We start from the raw sequence: 21,887 nt of genomic DNA, 5'->3' as shown, positions 1-21,887 counted from the left end.
TCAACCTGTTAATACAGTCCTAGTGTTAAGGTCAATGTTCACTGTTTTCATGTTATTTACATAAAAATACACTGAGGGTCTGGAGTGATGGCTCTTTCGGAGGACCTGGATTCAAAACCCACATGGTGGCTTACAAACACTTATACCTCCAGGTTCAGGGGATCTGACTCCACTTTTTTTTTGGCCTCCGAGACCATGACATGCATTTGGCACACATACATATATGAAGGTAAAACAGTTATATACATAAAATAAACATAAATTTTTAAGCAATACTTTGAAATAATGTGTTGTTTCTATTTTTTCTGGTCTCTGGAGAAGTTAGAAAATAACAATTAGGATGTTTTTCATTTCCATTACCCAACCACTTAAGCACACATTTTACATGTTTATCTTTCAGGGTATAGGTTGGGGAATTTAACATGGGAGTAAGTAATCCATAACATTGAGAAATCTTGCTCTTTTTTGAGATTCTTTGACCACGTGGCTGTGTGAAGAGAGGAAGGTGGTTTCCACATGTGGAGAAAGCTTTGAGCCTGGCCTCCACACAGCAGATTCTCAGCTTATAGCGATCACAAAGAGGAAGCAGGAAATGAGAGTGAAGGTGATGTGTAACAAGGTAAACAAGGTTAACAAGGTAAACACGCTGAGAAGTAGACCCAGGAGCACACTGACAGTGGTGTCTGAGTTGAAGATGACTATGAAATCATTTCCACAAAGTCGTGCAGGAATTCAGTGACTTACCAAGAAGGCACTGGTCCAGGTTCCCATGGCCAATGTACTTGAAGGTGTGTCTATTCACAATGAGAGTGTAACATGGGGAATTAGAGATCTGCCATAAGCCACAACTTCAAGGAGGAGCCATTCATCTTTAGAATGAGGGATGTGGTCATCTTGGCATAACAGCTGGTACAGGTGACAGTGGGAAAGTCCCTGAAGTATCAGATCAGTACACAGTATTCCCAACAAAGCTTAAGGAATGCCAGATTACTGAGAAAAAAAAGAATGAGCCTGTGAAGTGAAGATCCAATCTCATTGCAGTAACATTAGGGCCATGGCCTAAATATTGTGACCAGGTAGGGATAACAGTAGTCACAAGGAAGGCAGCTTTAGTTCAAAGTTGTTCGGGAAATGGATTCATTCACCTAAAAGACTGTCTCCTAAACTTCCCATTTATTCAAGTGTTGGGGAAAAGAAACAAAACAGAATGTGATCTATAGGGGCATGGAGGAGAGCATCTCAATAAGCTGTTGAAATTCTTGTTCTAGGGCTCTATTTTCCATCATTTGTTTACTGGGTTAGGCTCAGCTGTTCAAGTGTTCAGTGGTGGAAATATATCTTCTCTTTACTTTTTTGTCTTATAAAAACTTAAATGACTATGAACACCTAATTAGGTTTTTTCCCTGTTAGAGACCAAATAAAGGCACTTGTATATGAGCATGTTAGGCAATCATTAGTATTGATTTGAACAATAGTTACTCTCATAAATGGGCTTAGATAGATGATTGGCTTTATATTTTATGTAGAGTCAATATACTATGCCTCCTTCCCCAAAATGTATTTGCTAGCTTTATTTAAGTTGATTTACAAATTTTAAAAACCTTAACACTTAAGCTCCAGCATCTCCCTTTAGTAATGGGGACTTCTGTACTCCTTCACCATTTTGCTATTATTGTTCTTATGTGTCATATTAAAACAACCGATAATTCTAAATTAGAAAATGTATAGTTAAAGCAACCATTTAATTCAATGACAAAACAGTACTACCCAAAGTGACATGAAATAAATGAAACAATGGGTGGATTTATTGAACTTTCATTCTTTGTTCAATTGTTTTAGTATTTATCTTTATTTGAATATAGATAGCATAATATGTTCCCTCCTACTATCACCATATGGTTTAAACAATGGAAAAATCCTGTGAGACAACAGTTGTCAGACATTGTGATTAGATACAAGGCAAATTTTAAATGCATATTTTTAGAGGTGTTAAAAAAGAAAAGGCAGCATTAGTTTTACATAAAAGAAATGACCAATGGAAGTCTCTTTTGGCTTTATGATTTTCTTATGTAGGCATAGCGTCGATTTTCTCAAAGTGTGTAGTTACATTAGTGCTGTATATAATTGGGTAATTCCTTATAACCAAGGCAGAATATTGAAAAACAGAGAGCAAGCTAAGGAGCCAGATAGATCTAAGTATAAATGCTTTCAGCCACTAATAAACTGTGTAATGGAAATATTACTTAACCCCTGATAGGACTGTTCAGAGAATGATATAATTTCCCTAAAAATGTCCATAAGAATAAAATTGACATCTTGTGATATCATTAGTTAATTATTTTAAATGTTCAATTTGTTTGGGAAGGGAGTGTAGCACAAATCATAAAAACCTGGAGACAGATGTTGAGGTTCAAGCTGAAGATCAGGGAATGGCCAAGTCACCAGAGAACTCTCACCTCTACTAGTGCTGGGGTGATCCACTAAATCTTAGTATGATTGGTGACTAATTGCTTAAGACTGGATGATGAAAGCCACATGAGACCCTGAGCTCCTTCTTATATACCTCTCTAGTGCTGGGAGTAAAGGTGTGAGCTCTGTTTCTTTTTAGATTAATTGACTCTCATGTAGCCCTAGGTGGTCTTGAGCTAACAGAGATCCATCTGCCTCTGTCTTCTGAGTCCCAGGATAGAAGGTGTGTGCCTAATCTCTATGGCTGTGGCACATTCCTAGTCACCCAAGATCTTTTCTTTACTTTCCTTTCTTTCATTCTGTAAATGTACTCAAATGCCATTTTGTCTTACCATTCTCTGGGAGTTTATCGTGTTCCAGAAACAATACAATCTGAAGTTTTAGGCTTGAGTAACAACTAAAGAAAGTTTGACTGCGTAAGTCATTAAAATTGGCTCCTGATGGTAGGTGGGAAAGACACACAAAGAGATGAAAATTACTCACTGACTTGGGGCTAGAGGACAGCACCAGAGAAGTGCTCCTCATTCATAACAAATATTTTGCAGTTGGCAACACCCCCACAAATGACTAATCTCCAGAAAGAAATTTGATTCCTTCAACTAGAAGGAAAAAAGTTGAACACAGGCAGCTGTGGCGATAAATCTTCCTATCAGTTGTGGTTATGAAGCAGGAAAATCTTGAGTTAGCTGTGCTGGTGAGTCATGCACATTCATTTCTAAGTGTTTAAATATCTTTTCTTTCATTTACACAGAGGTGCCTTGTAATAAGGCTATCACAAAGGTTGGTCTCCAAAACACAATAAAATAATTTTCCAGCATACATAATACTAGTATAAATGCCGGTTCGTGACATGTAGTTTTTCCTTTGCCTGGGTAAATATTAAATGATATTTCTTCTTGGAGTGTCCAAAAATTCTGTTACTTTGTTCACAGCAACATAAAAAACAGAGATGCCTTTTCTGTATATATTAAGACTCTTTTAAAATATTGGTGTCTGCCCAAATACTTACAGATCACACATATTTTAATATTGTTATGAAAAGCCATAATTCACTTGGAAGAGTGAGCTTTGGAAATTTAGATACTCTAAGTGGGTAAGAATTTATAATCTTTTTTCTCTCCAGCCTGTGGAGCCCACAAGATGGGCACTTGTTGTATTGCCAGGAAGCTCCACAGTCTCCGACAGGACCAGCAGTGACATGATAAACAATAGAAGACTTGGGAACAGTCCTTAAGATCAATACTTTTGGAGGTCTCTCTCATGCAAAGGGAATTGTGCTGGAGAAAGTAGGGGTTGACCCCAAACAGCTCAGACCTCCTAACTGGCACCCACATTCAGAAGGCTTGTTTTGATCCAATGCTGGTCCCCTAGTTTTACCACTGGGGTCCAGCTGTTTCTGTAGGTTTCTCCAGCACAGTCTTCACTGTTTTGCTTGCCCCCCTTTCTTCTCAACAACTGGATTACAGGAGTATGGCTGAGTGATTAGCTGTGAGTGTCTGTTTCTGCTTCTATCAGCTACTGGATGAAGGCTCTGGGCTGGCAATGAGGAATTGCTGGATCTTGAGGTAGACTGATTCCCATTTTCTTAAGAAACAGTCATATTGGTTTCCAGAATGGCTGCACTCCCACCAGCAATGGAAGAGTCTTCCCCTTTCTCCACATCCTCTCCAGTATAAACTGTCATTGGTGTTTTCGATTTTAGCCATTCTGACAGGAGCAAGATGGTGTCTCAGAGTTGTTTTGGTTTGCATTTCCCTGATAGCTAAGGATATTGAGCACTTTCTTAAGTGTCTTTCAGCCATTTTAGATTCCTCTATTGAGAATTCTCTATTTAGTTCTGTACTTTTTAATTGGATTGTTTGGTGTTTTGGTGACTAGCTTCTTGAGTTCTTTGTATATTTTGGAAATCAGCCCTCTGTCAGATGTGAGGTAGGTAAATATCTTTTCCCATTATATGATCTGCTGTTTTGTCTTGTTTACTGTGTCCTTTGCCTAACAGAAGCTTCTCAGTTTCAGGAGGTCCCATTTATTAATTGTCGATCTCAGTGTCTGTGCTACTGGAGTTATTTTCATGAGTGATCTCCTGTGCTAATTTATTCAATGGTACCTCCCACTTTCTCTTCTAAGAGGTTCAGTGTGGCTGGATTTATGTTGAGGTCTTTGATCCATTTGGACTTAAGTTTTGTGCATGGCGATAGACATGGATCTATCTGCAGTCTTCTACATGCCAGCATCCAATTATGCCAGCACCATTCCCATGGCCATCTTTAACTGCAGTTTCAAAAGATCCGATGCCTTCTTACATATCTTGTGTGTACCAGGCATACATGCAATGCACATTATCTACATGTAGGCAAAATATTTGTCCACATAGTATAATTCTAAAATGTTTTAAAGGTCCTTAAAAAGAAAAATTGATAACCTTAATCTTGAACAAAAATTTCCACTTATGGACTTATCCATGCTTTGCTGTTAAGTGGGAGACATAAAACAAAGGAGGAAACACTGCTTTGTTTAGCTCATCAAATAAGGTTCATCTTTGTCCTAGCATGGTTAATGAGAACTTGAACAAGTTTCCTTATGGTAATGATACTGGTCTGCATAAATGCTTGTAGGACTAAGGAGTGGTCTTTATCAAAAACATATTTTCTCCTGTCTGCTCAGCTCTTCATTAGTTCACCTTCTGTTCTAACTAGGCAACTATTTAACTAGTTACAACGAAGAATAAAAATAAAAAGAAATTTAGTTGGGTGGTAGTGGTGCACACCTTTAATCCAAGCATTGGGTTGCAGAGAGGCAGATCTCTGTGAGTGCTAGGCCAGCCTGGTCTACAGAGAGAGTTCCAACACAGCCAGGGCTAAACACACAGAGAAACCCTGTCTCAAAAAAAAAGAAAAAAAAGAATTTTAGAGATCAAGTTGTACATCACATATGGCAACTTCTGTGTCAGCTATCATACTGTGGGTGATGTGCTATGTTGATCAATCAGGTTGTCTTTTAATTATGAATGTAATTTTAACAGAGTTTACAACAAGTTTTGTTGGTATTTAGTTTGAAGGACTTAGGCCTCATAAAATAGAAGGAATGCTATGCACGTGCTTCAGGAGCCTAAGCCCTTGAGCTCTAGACCTATTTCTAGAGTTATTCCTGTTTCATCTGGCACTCTACGTTGAACCATGGAAAAATTTCAAAAATGGATGGGGCTGTCATTTTCTAGATCGAGGAAGCTTGTAAGTGGCTATCCCACTTAAGAAAATGACACTAGTAAATATACAATTACTAGTAGTCCATCATGTGCTCCTCCCTTTATCTCCATGATGAAAAGTTGATGGCATTAATTTTGCGCAGGTTTTGTGTGATACTTTTTTTTCAGAAAAATTTAAACTGTGTCTTTTTGATACAAAGTTTATATATCAAGTAAAAGGTGATGTTTCTCTGATTTCTTTCTCAGTCACTTCATCATCTGTATATGACTGAACCCAAGGAACCCAGTGACAGAGAGAGAGGAATGATGAGCAAATTGGCAAAGAATGGGCTGGCAAAACCAGCAGAGACAGCTGATCTGAACAGGGGAGTGCTCTTGGACCCCAGACCGACAGTGGGGAGGCCAGAATGGGACTGATCTGGACCCCCCAAATGTGAGTGTCAGTGAGAAGGCCTGGACAACCTATGGGGCTCTGAGCTGTGGATCAGTGTCTATTCCTGGTATACAATCTGTCTTCATGTGCCTATAGCACAAAGAGAGATGCTCTCTCAGCCTGGACTCTTAGGGGAGTGCCTTGACCCTACCAAGAGTAAAATGATAGACTCTAGACATCCCCTATGTGGAAGTATGTGGCAATAGGGTGGGAGGGAGGGTGGAAGGGGAGTGCGGGAGGAGGGGAGGGAGAGGGAACTGGGATTGACATGTAAAACAAGCTATTTAAAATAAAAAAAACTAAAAAAAAAAAAAAGAAGAGCATTTTCAACTAGGTAGCAGTCTCTTTATGCTGCGGCTCTGAGGGCACTTCTTTTTTCATTTTTTATTTTATTTAACTTTTTACACATATAACTCTAAGCTTCCTTTCCCTCCCTTCCTCTCCTGGCCTCCCATTCCTCCCAACTCCCCATCCCACTCCATCTCCCTTACGCTCCTCAGGGAGGGCAAGGCCTTCCATGAAGGATTTTCAGAGTCTGTCATATAATCTCAGGCAGGGCCTAGGTCCTACCCCATGTGTCCAGGCTGAGAGAGCATCCCTCCATGTGAAAAGGGCTTCCAGAGTCCATTTGTATGCCAGGAATAAATACTGATCTACTCTCCAAGGTCCCATAAACTGCCAAGGCATCTTCTCTGACACCCAGGTTGGGGGGAGTGTCTGGATCAGTCCCATGCTTGTCTTTCAGTCATGAGTCTGGGGTCCATGTGTTCCCCCCTTGTTTAGGGCAGGTGCCTCTGTGCGTTTCGCCAGCCTGGTCTTGATTCCTTTGCTCATTATTCCTCTTAGCAACTGGGTTCCAGGAGTTCAGTTCAGTTCTTGGCTGTGGGTGTCTGTCTCTGCTTCTGTCAGCCACTGGATGAGGGTTCTAGGATAGCATATAAGGTAGTCATCAATCTCATCATCAGGGGAGGGCATTTAAGGTAGCCTTAATGTCAGTTGGTGTCATTCCTGTAGATCTGTGAAGATCTGACTAGTGCCAGATCTCTCTTCCAACTTATAATGACTCCCTGTATTATGGTATCTCTCATCCTTCTCTCCTCTATTGTTGTCCTGACTCAACCTTCCTGCTCTCCTGTGTCCTCCTCTCCCCTCTTCTCCTCCCCCTCTCTTTCTCTCATCTCCCTCCCTTGATGGCACTTCTACATGTCCTCGCAGTAACTTTTGGTTCTATCCCTTCTCATCTGGTAGGTTCATGATATTTTACATTTCCATGGAAATTGTCAAAATATGAAAGTGAATAAAGTGGTGAACATTGACAGAGGCATACTAATTTGGAGAAATTGCAGTGTCACAAATAAAATATTGTGGAGAGGACATGGTTAATGCTTCCCTAATGAAGATGGAAGAACTGGCATAGAGGCCAGCTATGGGGAGATGGAAGGTTTCTGCTCTCTGGCCACCTAATGGAAGTCTCATTCTGCTAAAAGCCAGGCATCTGATAAACTAGGGATTTGCCTTGCTGACAGTTTCTCAGAAGTCTAAAGAAACATTGAAGGGAAATGATGCTGTGGACCTAATTATGATGAAATGGATGGAATCCTGGGAGAAAAATGACTACATCATTTAGTAGTTCCTAATAGAAAGAAACTCTGTGGCCAATCTTTGTTAAATGGAGTTGGCTGTGAGATCACAGATGTTTTTCTATTCTCTCATTCCAATTAATAAAGTCTCCGATGATGATTTTTATCAGAATCAGAAAACTTCCAAACCTTAGGATGAAAAAAATGAACCCTTTCACTTTAAGGACAGTGCACAAGGCATGCAAGCAGCCCAATATCAACGATCCTTGGCGTGGATAGTACTTAGCCAGCAGTTTCATAATTTCCAATTGGCAGCAGCTTTCCTACACTTTAATCACAGTTTCCTGGAGCCATCCTCATGTTGACCTGTGTTTCCTCATTTGAAAATATACAGCTATGTGGGCCTCCTTATCTCATGGTGGTTTTTTAAGAGTGTTCTCATATGTGAAAGAATTCAATATAGGTTTCATGGTAATGAGATATCATTAATTCATCTATTCACCTATCCATTTAAAAATATTGAGTTTTCCTTGCCTATCACAATCCACTGGCATCTGTAAATCTACAAGCCTGGTTTCACACGTGGGCCTGTGAACCTTCTTTATGCATGGGCCACCTTTTGTGGATAAGTACAGATATCTTCTGTTATCAAAGAAGCTTCTCTTGACAGCAAAGGGAGACCACTACAGAAAACCACAACAGGCCACAATGCAGAGATCAATGGGTCATGGAGAATCCAGGCTCATGTGATACATCTATACCACAGGTCTTGCATTTATGGCTCAGGGAACATCACTGAAGAGGGATCAAAAGGACAGAAAACTTGTAAGAGCCAGAATCCCAGGATGTGTGCTGTGAAAGAATCTCTGCTAGAAATGGCTGCATAAACAAGACTGGAACTATCGCAATATCAGTACACTCATTAACACAAAGGTAATTTTGTGGGGTTTCACTACCAGGCAAAGAACTAAAGACAACTAATGACAGCTGGGAAAGGGAGAATAAGTCTCTCCCAGAGATGCATCTCCTTGTTGGCTGTCCAATGAAGAGTGGTCAATAAAAATGGATTCAACAAGTTGTACTTATATATTTTATATAGGTATACACACATATGTTTGTAACAATAATAATAATGTAAGAAAAGAGGCTATCAGCTTGAGTGTGGGACATGGGAGGGGTTAGAGGAAAGGAAAGAGATGGAGGACATTATGTAAATGCTTAATGAATCCTTCCTATGTAATAAATTTCTAGTGCAGTTGGTAGTGATGTAGCACTGAATAACAATGACAGGGTTGTGTTCTACTGGGGTCAGGTAAGCACTATCAAGTATCATGATATTTTGGTATTAGCAACTTCTATAAAGGAAATAAAATAGGGTCATAAGGAAGTGATGAAATAAAATTATCAGCTGGTCGTAGTTTCCATAAAGGAGACACTTGTGGTGAGACAAAAGGACACAAAACAGTCATGCTAAAGTTCAGGGAAAGAACACTCATGACAGGATAAGCAACTAGTCCTCAGGCCTGACTGCATAGGAAGCACAGATGCTTGTTGTTCAATGGGAGATAATTGTGGCTGAAACATAATTCTGTGTGTTCAATCCTTGTGGTCTGTAGAGAAATTGTGTCATTTTAGCACTTGAAATCGTATGTTCTACAAACCTCTAAATCACTTTGTGGGATTTGGGATTACCACAGAAACTCATTATAGCATAAACTTCATAGAATGTCCTTTTCTATGTTAAGCATGCTGTGGTCTTTTGTCTCATCTCAGATGACAGAATTGCAAGGTATCTCAACCACAAACCTAGATGACCTCCTGAGACGGGCTGTAACAGTATCCCTGTGGTAAGTCATCTAGGATAGTCAGTTATTCTTAGTAATATACTTTTGCAGTGAAGTGAGACTACTGAGACTGATTTTCCTGCATGAACTACTCTCAAATCATTTATTATATTTCCTACGACTGTACAATTGATTTTCTTTTAACCTCAAGGCTCAGTTTTACCCTTTGCCCAACAATGCTTTATCTTTTGAAGCTTGACTCAGAAATTCATTCCAGTAAGGTATTTTTGCATACTATTTCTGATATCCAAATGTCTACCTTTCACTTTTTGTTTTATTTGTGTTACCAAGAATTTGACAAATTTAACTTTTGTCTTTTTACTGAAATCATTTGGTAGAAACGTTAAATAGAACCAGGGTCCTGGACACACCACTATAGACATTCTTCCAATATAACATTGATCTATCAATCAATGATAGGAGAAGCTCTTAATATACACTACATCTTAAAAATTGAAACTTATTTTATTACCCTTCATTTGAGATATGACATGCAATCATGAGGCCAGATTACTGCTTAGTACCAATCATTTCCTGTGGCAGATAATTGCTAATAAAACTAGAATTTAACTGGAATGGGTAGAGAACACCATGGAAATCTAAGAGAGAAAATAGAGTTGGAAAAGTAATTCACAGGTCTTAATAGTTTGAGGAAGACTGAAAGATGAAGGGACTTGAAGAAAATGAATAATTAAATATTGTAGCTTTCCATTAAAGTCATTTATAACAAGCCTTCATTCACAGGAGAGATAGAAATTGTTACACAAAAGTAAAAAGACCCAGAGACAGATACTGGGGTTCAAGCTTCAAGCTGAAGATCAGAGGAGCAAAGCAACCAAGCCAGTAGATGCTACCTTTACCAAGCTGAAGTGACAATCTTGTCTCCACGAATCATGAGAGGCAAAATGTTCTGAGTTCCTGTCTCCCCCTCCTTATATTCCTTTCTCCACCCAGCCATATCACTCCTGTCTCCACATCCCTAGTGCTGGGATGAAAGGTATGAACTCTGTTATTCTTCACTCTTGTCTAGACCAGGGTGGCCTTGAACACAGAAAGATCCATCTGCCTGTCTCCTGAGTCCAGGTATTACAGGTGTGTACCACCACTGTCTAACTCTATGGCTGTTGGGATTAAAGTTGTGTATCACCACTCTCCGACCTCTACAGCTTGTGGCTGGCTTTGTATCCTGAACCCCCAGGCAAACTTTATTAAATTGTAAGTAATACATCACCACCACCAAATGAATATGTGTGAATGCAAACTGAATTATAAACATACACGGTGGCAATGTTTTGACTGGCATGCTATAGTTTATGAACAACAGCTTTACATAATTCAGAATTATCCTTACAGAAATATAGCCTGACATTTATAATTTATTGTAGAGCTATGGTGTCCCCTGGCCATTCTTTCTGCATGTAAATCTCCATCATCAATAAATTTACTCATTATAGATTGAGTTATCCTTTAAAACAATTAAAAAAGTATAAAAAGAATATTTTTAGAAATTTGCTGACAATTTCACTCTTTTATATGATTTATCATGGTGACATCTATGTCAAACTCCTCCTCCCCGCTCCCTGTGGAGCACTCCAAGTCTAGCCTCATCTCATTTTCATGTCTTACTTTTTGTAAATCCTGTTGAGTCAAACTAGTGGGGCCTGCATATGCATGAGTATGAGGCCATCTACAGAAGCATGGGCAACCTACCAGTGGCTACCCCCCAAAGACAAAGTATTTACTGCCTGGCAGCTAGCAATTTTCAGTAGCTCTATATCTAGGGGTATACCCTCCTGAAACCCTCCCCTACCCAAGGGACAGTGTTAACTGGCTCGATCTTGTACAGTGTTTTGTAGGTAAACACAGTTGCTGAGAGTTCCTGAGTGCACTGGCCATGTCTTGTCCAGAAGTTAGCATTCAAATCACTCCTCCCCATATTTCAGTCATTTTTACCTGCCAACTTGCTGTCATGTTCCCTGAGCCTTGGCAGAGGGGATATAGATGTCTCGTTTAGGACCGAGTCCTCAGCACTTTGACCAGTGATGCATCTCTGCACTGGTGGCTGCCCACTGCAGGAAGAGGCTCCTTTGGCCAAGGCTGAGAGAAGCATGATGTAACATGAATAATAAAAACCCAGAGACAGATATTGAGGTTTGAGGGGGGAAGATCAAAGAAGCAAAGCAACTGGCCACTAGAGAGAGTTCTTACCTCTACCAAGGTTCAGACCAAAAGGGGCGATCTTGTCCTCAGTGTGACTACAGACTGAATACACTGCACTCCTTTCTCCACCCACTTTATAGTCCTATTTACTTCTGGGATTAAAGGTGTGTGCCACAACCACCAGCTTCTATGACCAACTAGTGTGGCTAGCTTTGCACTCTGATTTTCAGGCAAGCTATATTTGTTAGATCATAAACAATATATCACCACAGCATGAGCCTATGGGCATAAATATAGATATTTATAAGGCGGTTTGATAATTTATGAAGAATATTGTTAATACTTCTCGGACAATTTCATTTTCTTTTCATGTAATTTTTCAAAAATGACAGTAGTAGCTTCCTCCATGATTTCGTTAATGTTCTGAAACATGGATTTTTGATCAGATTTACAGTACCAGGCATGGATGCAGCATGCCTCACCTCCAATCATTAAGTGATTGGTTACCCCCTTCCCCAAACACTCTTTTACAAGTGAACTCATCTTGTCTAGTATTGTAACTTAAAAAACTCCACAAAGAGAAGTCATGCCATGCTATGAGACTCACATAGGAGGTTTACTTGAAGAGGAGAGAGAAGGGGCAGAGAAAGGGGCAGAGAAGGGGGTAGAGACCAGTACCTGGGGATAAGTGTGGTGGAAGAGAGATGAGAGAGGGGAGAGAGAGAGAGAGAGAGAGAGAGAGAGAGAGAGAGAGAGAGAGAGAGAGAGAGAGAGAGAGAGAGAGAGAGAGAGAGAGAGAGAGAGAGGAAGAGCCAAAAAGATGGGAGGTATGCAAGGATCACTTTAAAAAAGGGAACATAGTGAATGTGCACATGGGTTCTCTTAGATACTTCAGCTGAGGACATATCCTGTCAGGACCCCAAGGGAAGGCCAGTACATATGCCTGAATACTAACATTTAAAAGGTTGGTATGGCATCATGCAGACTCTAGTACCAATTAAGTTCACACAGGACTTGTTTCCCAGAGAGGACTGCATAGTACCTTCAGGCACTATGAATGTTAATCTTTCTATAAACACAAAATTTCTCCCATTAAAATATTTTTTCTTGTGTGTATTTATGTATGTCTGAGTCACAGAATGTCACTTGTGTATTACTGGTTGTGAAGTCCAGAAGAGGACATGTGATCCCTTGGAGCCACCCGACATGGGTGCTGGGAACTTAACTCAGGTCCTTTGGAAGAGCAGCAAGTATTTTAACTACTGATCCATTTCTCCAGCCCCTCTTCTTCCTGTTTTATTTTCTTCTTCTTATTATCTTGTTAAGTAGTGGGACTCCATGAGGCTGCTTTTCATCAATTCTTAGTTTTGACTAATACCCAGTTCTCTCTTCCCTAATCCCCTGTCCCAAGCTTCCATTTAAACCTTCAACCTCCAGTTTCTTCACCCATCATCTTTCATATTATAGGTGTTTACTGTCATTTCCCTTGTGGGTGGGAGTTCTTTAGCTTCTTTTAAAGCCTGACTTATTTTCAGAATTAGTTCTTCTAACACTTGTTCATTATGATTTAGAACAATGGTTGGTTCAGTATTTTTGTGATCAGTAATTTTTGTTTGTTTCACAACTTATAGTCCTTTGTTCCAAACATTGATCTCTGCAATTGTAATAAAGACTTAATCTATAAAGTAGGCAGTGGGCTGTACTAAACCAGTTTGTCAATTGTTGGTCTAGAGTAGATAGCAAATGTGTGAATATTCTTGAAATCATATCCTATAATCTGAATATTTCCTCGTGTTTATATTTTGCATTTTAACTGGAGATTTCCCATGCTGTTAACGCCATTGGAAATTGTAGCTATGAAGTCACCCTCAGGTCTTCTGGCTTATATTAAAGCACATTCTTTATGACCCACTGTGGTTCCTGAATTCCTCACAGAACTGAGGTGTGGAAACAGCCTTGTACTCTATATCCTCAAATCTCTGAGTCTTCTGAGAATGCTGCTTTTAAAGACATTTACAAGTTTTTGCATCCCTTGAACCTGAGGAAAAAATGTTTGCAATCTAATTATGAGGTGTTAGCAGTTAGCAGTTATTAGCACCAATAATGTCAAAAGTTCAGATTCCCTTCAGTGAAACCAATTCATAAAGTAGACCCAGTACCAGCCATTTGCCCAAACAGTTTAATCTACTCCTGCAACAGAATATATGAGCATCTCTGGGTGAATGAAGCTGCTACTGCCAATGGGCACTAAGGAAGAATAGCTAATGGGTAGTAGCCACTAGGGAGTGTTGAAGGGGAGATCCCTCCAAGACACTGAATTCCCCAGAGCTGATCTACATGAAACCAAGAATCTGCCTAGTAAGATATATATTGCTCATATAAAAGCATGCTTTCCTCCTTGACTATAGAATGAGTAGAATTCCTACTCTACTCAAAAATTTAAGTTGATTAAAATTCCTTCTGGGTCTTCCCAAATCTGGATTAAAAGCACAGCTTATAGGATAGGGGCACTATTTGAGGTGACAAGGGGACAAAGAGGAAAGAGGAAAAAGCACGAGTGAGGGTAATGGATGTAGGTGAATACTGACAAAGTACAATGATGGGCATGCATTATAATGTCATACTGAAACTCATTATTCGTATGCTTATCTTCAAAATAATAGAAAGAAAAAAGCAATGAATGAGAAGAACAAAAACAAAATCAAAGAGCAATATACTTTTACAGTTCTGAGTGAAGACCCAACACGGTGGCACGTGCTTTTAAACTTGGAAGGTTGAGACGGGTATCTATCTGTGTGTTCCAGGATGATCTGGTCTATACAGCCAGCTCCATCCAGTTATGGTTACATAGTAAGACCCTGCAAGACAAACAATAAAAAACTACCTTGAATCCTGAGCCAAGGTTTCTTTACTGAGTTTTGCAAGGTACCCTGGGCTTTACTGCCATCATCAGTAAAGTTAATGAATCTCACTAGACAATAGCCCCCTATCACTGACATTGTTCTCTATCAATAACAAAAGCATGTTTGAAAATCAGAGCTAGACATATAATGCTTTGCCAGGACTTGGGAGGCAGAGGCAGGTGACTCTTGATGAGTTTGAGGCCAACCTGGTCTACAAAGCTAGTTCCAGGACAACCAAGGCTGTTACATAGAGAAACCATGTCTCAAAAAAAATCCAAACCTAAAACTAAAACCAAACAACAACACAACAATAAACATGGAGGCCACAGAAAATATAGCAGATGGAACAAAATCCACAAAAATACCAGCTTTTATTCATGACCATGAACAATGTACTTTTTTCCCTTTCCTGTGCCCATGTTCACAGTAATTATGTCACATTGCAAAATGTGTTGTGACTTGCTTTCCCACTCTAGGGAGTTTTCCTAGCAGCACAAAATTATTAACAATTCTTCCAGCTCTGATTTCATATATGTTTGTTTTTTCTTCTAAGGTAATCAGAAATCATGGCAAGTTTTGTTCATCTCAACAACACAATTCAAAACTGTTAATATGAATTAAATGTAATATGAATGCAATTAATCCGAGTTACTGTAGACTTAGAAAGAGTAAACATAACCTTTTATTTACCTTTTGAGAGTTTAATTATAGAATATATGCAGTACCAGTCCTTGGGGGAATAAGTTCAAAGATGGCCTGGGCTACATATTGAGTTCCAACCAGCTTAGACTACAGAATTAGATCCGGTCTAAAAACAAAAAGAGAAAGAAGGAAAACAAAAAGATCAATAAAAGGCCAGGTTTTTCCATTTCTTTCTCACCTAGCGAAACATAAGATATATTAAGGCCAGATAGTAGTTTTCATGACAAATCACTGCAGATGAACAAATATAAAATCTGAAAACCCCCAAAGATCCTCTGATTAAGCATTTCATTGTGTACATTTTAACAATTCGTAAGTTAATGAAAAATATTGGTGCCATGTGGGAGAGAATGAAGATAATTGCCTTTGAGGATGAATTGTGGCAGGCTTTATATCCTAATAAAACAGTTTTGAGAGCTCAATAAAACAATACTGGAAGTTTGGGCATTGGTCAAATACTGAATAAGCACCCACTACATATAAAGCATTTGTCTGACAGGAATGTCTGTCTTTCCTTGATGTGAGCGATGCTTCAATGGGTCATTTCATTCCAGGAAGGAGTATGTGCACTGAGCAATGTCTCACATCAACCCAAGGCAGACAGTAGGGTTTTCCATTCCAGTGATTTCCAAATGTAAGTCAAAAGGACTTTTCCTTCTACTAAACGAGGAGAGGAACATTTTAAAAGTCCGTCTTGCACTTACACATACTTCAACATGACTAGAAGACATGGCACTGGAGCTTCCCACCCCAGGATATGATACGTGTCTGAGGTGCTTTATATACTAATTACTCTTATTTTTTTGTGCTGTGTATATGTTTATTAAACTATCACATCATACATCATTGGCATATGAAGTTACTACAAATCAATAAAAATTTAAAATTCTGAATAAAGTAACAAGGAAGGGTAAAATCACACCTGATTGGGGACACAATATCAAAAGGATTTAAAAATGTAAAGTGAAACTTCCTTAGAATTAGGTTCCAGAAGGAGCTCAAAACTTTGAGAGGTGGGAACAGAGTGGGAGATGGACATGGAGCTGGAGAGAGATTGATTTTATTTGTGGAGCATTATCACAAAAGATAGTTTTCTTCCCCTCTTAATTTGCTCAATCTTTTCAGAAACAAAAGTGATTCATGATCTCTCTGGCAACTTTGGATCCAATGTCCTGGGAAACGTAGAAGTACTTCTAAGTGAAATCAAAAGTCAGGATGAAAAGGCAAGCCAATTTGCAAGGGTCACCTGAGAGTTTTAATATAAGCATGGTTTACATGTTGTAAAGACCAGTATCTTGTCACAGAAGACTCCTTAAGTATGGCCCTGGCTCTCTTTTATGCTCCCATGTAATTCCTCTCCATTCTAATTATCTGTTCCCTTCTGTACATCCCCACTGGACCCTATTTTGAGATGAGAAATGCCAGCTCTCTTGGTGTTCATTGTTTCTATAGTGTCTAGCACAGTGCCTGGCGTTGCTGCACATAGTAAACATCGAATGGGCAAAGGAACATAGAAGCCACCTGTAGCTTTGCTAAGGGTCAAATTGTCCCTTACAAGTTTGCCTAAATGGTGGCTTAGCATTACCAGTGTCCAAAGACTTTCTCCTAATGTTGGCTGAAAATAGTCAGAAATGGGTCTGGAAAGCAACTATTTTAGTACCAAAATGATAGTGTTAGAGCCCATTTGTTCCTGCAGCCATTTCTTAAAATCGAAAATGATTTTTTAATACAATACACTTAGATAATGGTCTTCCCTGCCTCAGCTCCTTCCAGATCCACCCCATCCATCAAAATCCATACCCTTTCTTTCTCTCTCTCATTAGAAAGCACAAAGTCATCTAAAAATAAAAACAAACCAGAGTAGGACAAAACAAAGAAACAAATATAAAAGAGAGCCAAAGAAAAATAAGAAACACATACAGATGCAGAAACGCATATATTTACACACACAGAAATCACACAAAAACACGAAATCACAAGCCACATTATAAAAGCAAAAGACCTGTAAGACAAAAAAACAAGCAAAAATCAAAAGAAAAAGAAAACTCCGACAAAGTGTTATGAGACCAAAAATCCCTTCAAAATTACCATTGAGTTCTTTTTGTGTTGGTTGTGTCCTGATGGACATGGGCCTGCTCCTAAATGTGGTTTTTATACCCAGCGAGACTCTGTTGGAAAAAACAAAAATTTCCTTTTTGAGAGTGGTTAATAATGGGAGATAGTGATTGGGGCTTATATGCACTGGGACCCCATCTGGCTTAGACCTGTGTAGGGCTTGTGCAGGCTGCCACAGTGTGAGATTATATGTCTCTCAGTCCTACTGTGCCTATAAGGCACTGCTTTCTTGGTGTCTCTCCTCCCTGTGGCTCTTACAGTCCTTCTGCTTCCTACTCTGTAGAGTCGCCTAAGTTCTAAAGGAAGGAATTTGATAGAGACATCCCATTTAAGATTGAGTATTTCAAGGTCTCTCACTATCTGCACTTTGTCCAGCTGTGGGTCTACGTATTGGAAGAAACTTCTCTGATGATGGCTGAGCAAAACTCATGTCTATGAATATAGCAGAATGTCATTAGCATTTATTTGTATTGCTATGTTCCTTTGCCAGAAGTATTTGGGTCCATGACCTATCTAGTCTCATGTTCTTGGCCACCTGATAAGTGCCAGGCATGAGGTTCCATGTCATGGAGTGGGCATTAAGTTCAATCAGATAATGGTTGTTTATTTCCCCAACTTTTGTACCACTGGTGCACCTTCATATCTTACAGCCAGGCCACCATCGCAGACAGAAAGGTTTGTAACTGGGTTGGTGTTTACCCTTCTCTTTTGGTAGCATGAAGAGTACCATAGTAGTGTAGGCTCTAGTTAGATACCAGTTTGAATTCTCCATTTTCTGTGAATTGTATAGGTGTTGTCTTCAGCATAGGGCTTCATCGTTAGCTTGTGAAGAGCAATTAGTAGCCTTGGTAATAGCCTGGTTTGTTTGGATTGTTTCTATGGGGCCCTTTTTGGCAATGACTTAATTAGATATAACCCATTCTTGGAACCAGAAGTTTCATTTGGTGCCTAGAGATGTCTAGTTTGGAATTTGTGGCTCCTGTTATTTAGTGATTACATTTAGATTTAATATATGAATATATTTTAAAGAAGTTTCTACTATAGTAAATTTCTATATGATCTCTTAAATGACCCTTAGTTTTAGCTGTCCCTCCCCAGATTTTATTGCCTAACTGTCCTTTCCTTCCTCTTCTCTGTTTAATGCCCCCACTCCCCATCCATTCATAACTATATAGTTTATTTCTCATTCCCCAGGAGATCTTTTCCTCCCCCCCCCAATCCCTTACTCTGCTCCTATCCTCGGTGGCTGTATGTACTGTAGCCCCTGCAGCCATCTTTTAGAGATATAAATGCTGAGGTGCACATGGCAGCAACTGTCATCCTTGAAGCACAGTTCAGCAGAAGAGACTTTCATGTGCAAGTCTCCAGTCATCCAGCACAGTGCTCTTTCTTCTCCCATTAGCAACCTCTTCTCAGAGCCTAGGATTCCGCAGGTCAGGTTTACAGTGGCAGCTCCGTGGAGGAAGTACCAGTGCATTATGGGTGTTACTTCCTCTTTCTTTAACCTCAGTTTCCTGGCAGGGAAAGTTGTTCTTAGGATAAATGACTCTCATGTACTGACTGCCTCAGAGGAATAGAGCCCCATGGAATGTCAGGAACATATATGCATATCAAACCTAAATTTATCTTCCCTCTTCCCAGGTAAGATGTCCTTTCCGGATATCACACAGGAAGACATGCTTGGGCAGGTGATAAGGGTCAGTATGTATAAAGGGACCTGGCTGTTCAGACCCATCTTGCGCCTCAGGTGGTCAGTTTGAAGCTCCATCCTGCCTCTGTGTGGGCTTACTCTAAAGAAAGCCTCCTCTCAGCTCACGTCAAACTTCCCCCAAGGAGACGCAGGCCTGCAAAACACACGCTCTCCAATTTTCCTGAAATGAATGAAAGAACCTTTTGGGGAATGGAGTGATTTCTTTTTAGCTTCCCTTGTTTACTTTTCCATTAACTCCCAAGATGGCTTACATGTTAGCTGTTAATCACACCATCTGTTCAAACAGTGCCTCAGTAAATGATTCAATTCATACTTTTCCTCTACAAGAATCTTTCTGAGGACAACGTTTATGTCTCTGTTATCCTTCATTTGGCAATGTAGCGTGAGATGAGCTATTTTAACTTTTCTGTCATTGTAAACACATATTGAATTGCCCGTTTCTTCACTGCACAGAAAACAGGACAACTTCTCTGCATCCATTCCACTTGACTCCGGGCTTGGGTTGGGGGGAGTGTAACCAGGCAGAGATTCTATTTTAAAAATGAAAAGAAAAAAGATGAAGGCAAAGAGTTCCAGACAATATTTCCCCTGAAATCTTTAATTTTGTGATGAGTAGGTTCCAGCTGCACAAGACTGCTCAGGCCAGGCAAAGAGAACAGAGTGTCCTAGGTATTTGGAAAGAGGCAGCTATGCTGAGGGGCCTGGCTACTCTGACCTATCTCATCTCCTAGGAGCCAATGTCAGTGGTGTAGAAGAACTCCTGAGAAATAGAAGCCAAGTCTTCCAGCCAGTCAAAAGTGAGATTTTGGGGGGGGGAAGAAGTTAAGAGGGCTTTTATGGAATAGGAGAATAGTGGCAGGCTTCCATGTGACTATTTCAGGAAGTTCAGACAACAGCACACTTCTGCAAAAGTGCTGGGTTAGGTGAATGTAACTCCCTGCTTGCCAAGTTCCTTAGTATTATGGAAGGCACTCCATGTTGCAATTACTTACTAAGCAGTCACATGCTAATTTGTGTGTGTGTGACCCTAACAAAGGCGTGGGCTGGCTGGAATACAAGAGATGAATAGTAGTTGGAGAAGAAAAATATTATGGCAATTTTTCTTGCTCAGGTTTCAGGGTAGGCTTCTCTAGTTTACAACCAGCTGAGGGGGGGAACATCACTGCAATACTGTGCATAAGTTTGGAAATTAAGGATTAAAAACATACAGATATTATTGACTTTATTTTGTTTAGTTGGCAAGACCAACAACAGATGTTTAGGCCTGCAAATGACTGGACATTCTCAAAGATTTTAAAATAAGGGTGTGACATGTTCTGACATGGATCAGAAGACGGAGGAACACAGTAATCTGGTGCCTATTTTGGAACATGTTTGCACAGAGATCTCCAATTACAGAAATAGATCAACTGATAGGTTAGTGGGCTCAGAGTTGAAGGGAACTATAGTAAGATGAGAGTGAGTGATGGATAGGATGATAATTGACTTTGAGGATGACTGGAAGTTGAGATGAGAGCACAGGAGGATTCTAAGATGTTTCCTAGGTACGTAATGGCATCAATAGATTAGATCAGGAAAACAGGACATGCCTGAATTATGAATGGATTTTGGCTCATTATTCTCCATAATAATTTGACAGTGTTCAAGAGCTTGAATTTTCTGTGACCAACATCTGTTTAAGTTACCTTGGAGTTCACTCATTGTATGTCATGCTCTCTCCTTTCACGTCTGGTATGGAGAATTAAACAAATTGTAAAGCAATAATTTCCAAGTAAGCATTGTATAATAAATTTATATGTAGATATAAAAAGAATGTTCGGTAATTGCTAGATTTAAAAATTCTGTTAATAAGCCTGCAATCCCATGGCCAGAGAGTCTGGGAAACAGAAACTTCATTTAGTGGCTGATCGAAGAAGAGGCAGACTCCCTCGGTTAAGTACTGAGCTGAACTCAAGAAAGCCAATAACAGAGAGGGAGGACTGAAGACCAAAGGGATTAAGATTGGACTGGTTTAACCCCCCCAGAAACAGCTGACCTGACAAAGGTTAACTCTTGAATCCCAAGCATCAGCCTGGGAATCCAGCATGGGACTGATCAAGACCCCCTGAATGTGAGTGTCAGTAAGGAGGCCTAGGTAATCTATTGAGCCTTGGGCAGCAGATCAGTACCCATCCTGAGTATACACACGGACTTCAGACTCCCATCTGACAATGTGAGGTGCACTCTCTCCCTGAACCCTTGGAGAAGGGTCTAGGCCCTGCCCTATATGAAATGACAGACTATGGACACCCCCATGGAGGGCCTCACCCTCCCTGGGGGAATGAGGGGATAACGGGGGGGGCTGGGGGGATGGCACGGGAGGAGGGGAGGGAAAGGGAGAGGGACCTGGAACTGACTTGTGAAGCAACCTTGTTTCTTATCTAAATTTAAACTGAAAAAAAAAAAGAATATGAAAAAAAAGAAAAAAATTCTGTTAATATACATGTCCCTGACATATGTGGGTCTCACAATGTAATAATAATTTTTATTTCATTTTCTGTTTGTTTATTTGTTCACACTCTTTCCAGCCAACCAGTATGATATAATATTTCATCAGCAAAGAGTTATGGACATCAGATTTATGTTTTCTGCATTCAGATACAGGAAGGGAGATGCAAAAGGTGCCCATTTACTATTTTTGAACATGAAAATTATATCAAAATTTGTATTTCTAATATATTCAGCCATCAGTAATGTGGAGATATATGATGTACGTTTAAGCAGTG

This window comes from Mesocricetus auratus, unplaced genomic scaffold, assembly GCF_017639785.1.
Source record: "Mesocricetus auratus isolate SY011 unplaced genomic scaffold, BCM_Maur_2.0 Super-Scaffold_100003, whole genome shotgun sequence".
In the NCBI taxonomy this organism is placed as follows: domain Eukaryota; kingdom Metazoa; phylum Chordata; class Mammalia; order Rodentia; family Cricetidae; genus Mesocricetus; species Mesocricetus auratus.
Note: the sequence above shows the minus strand (reverse complement) of the source record.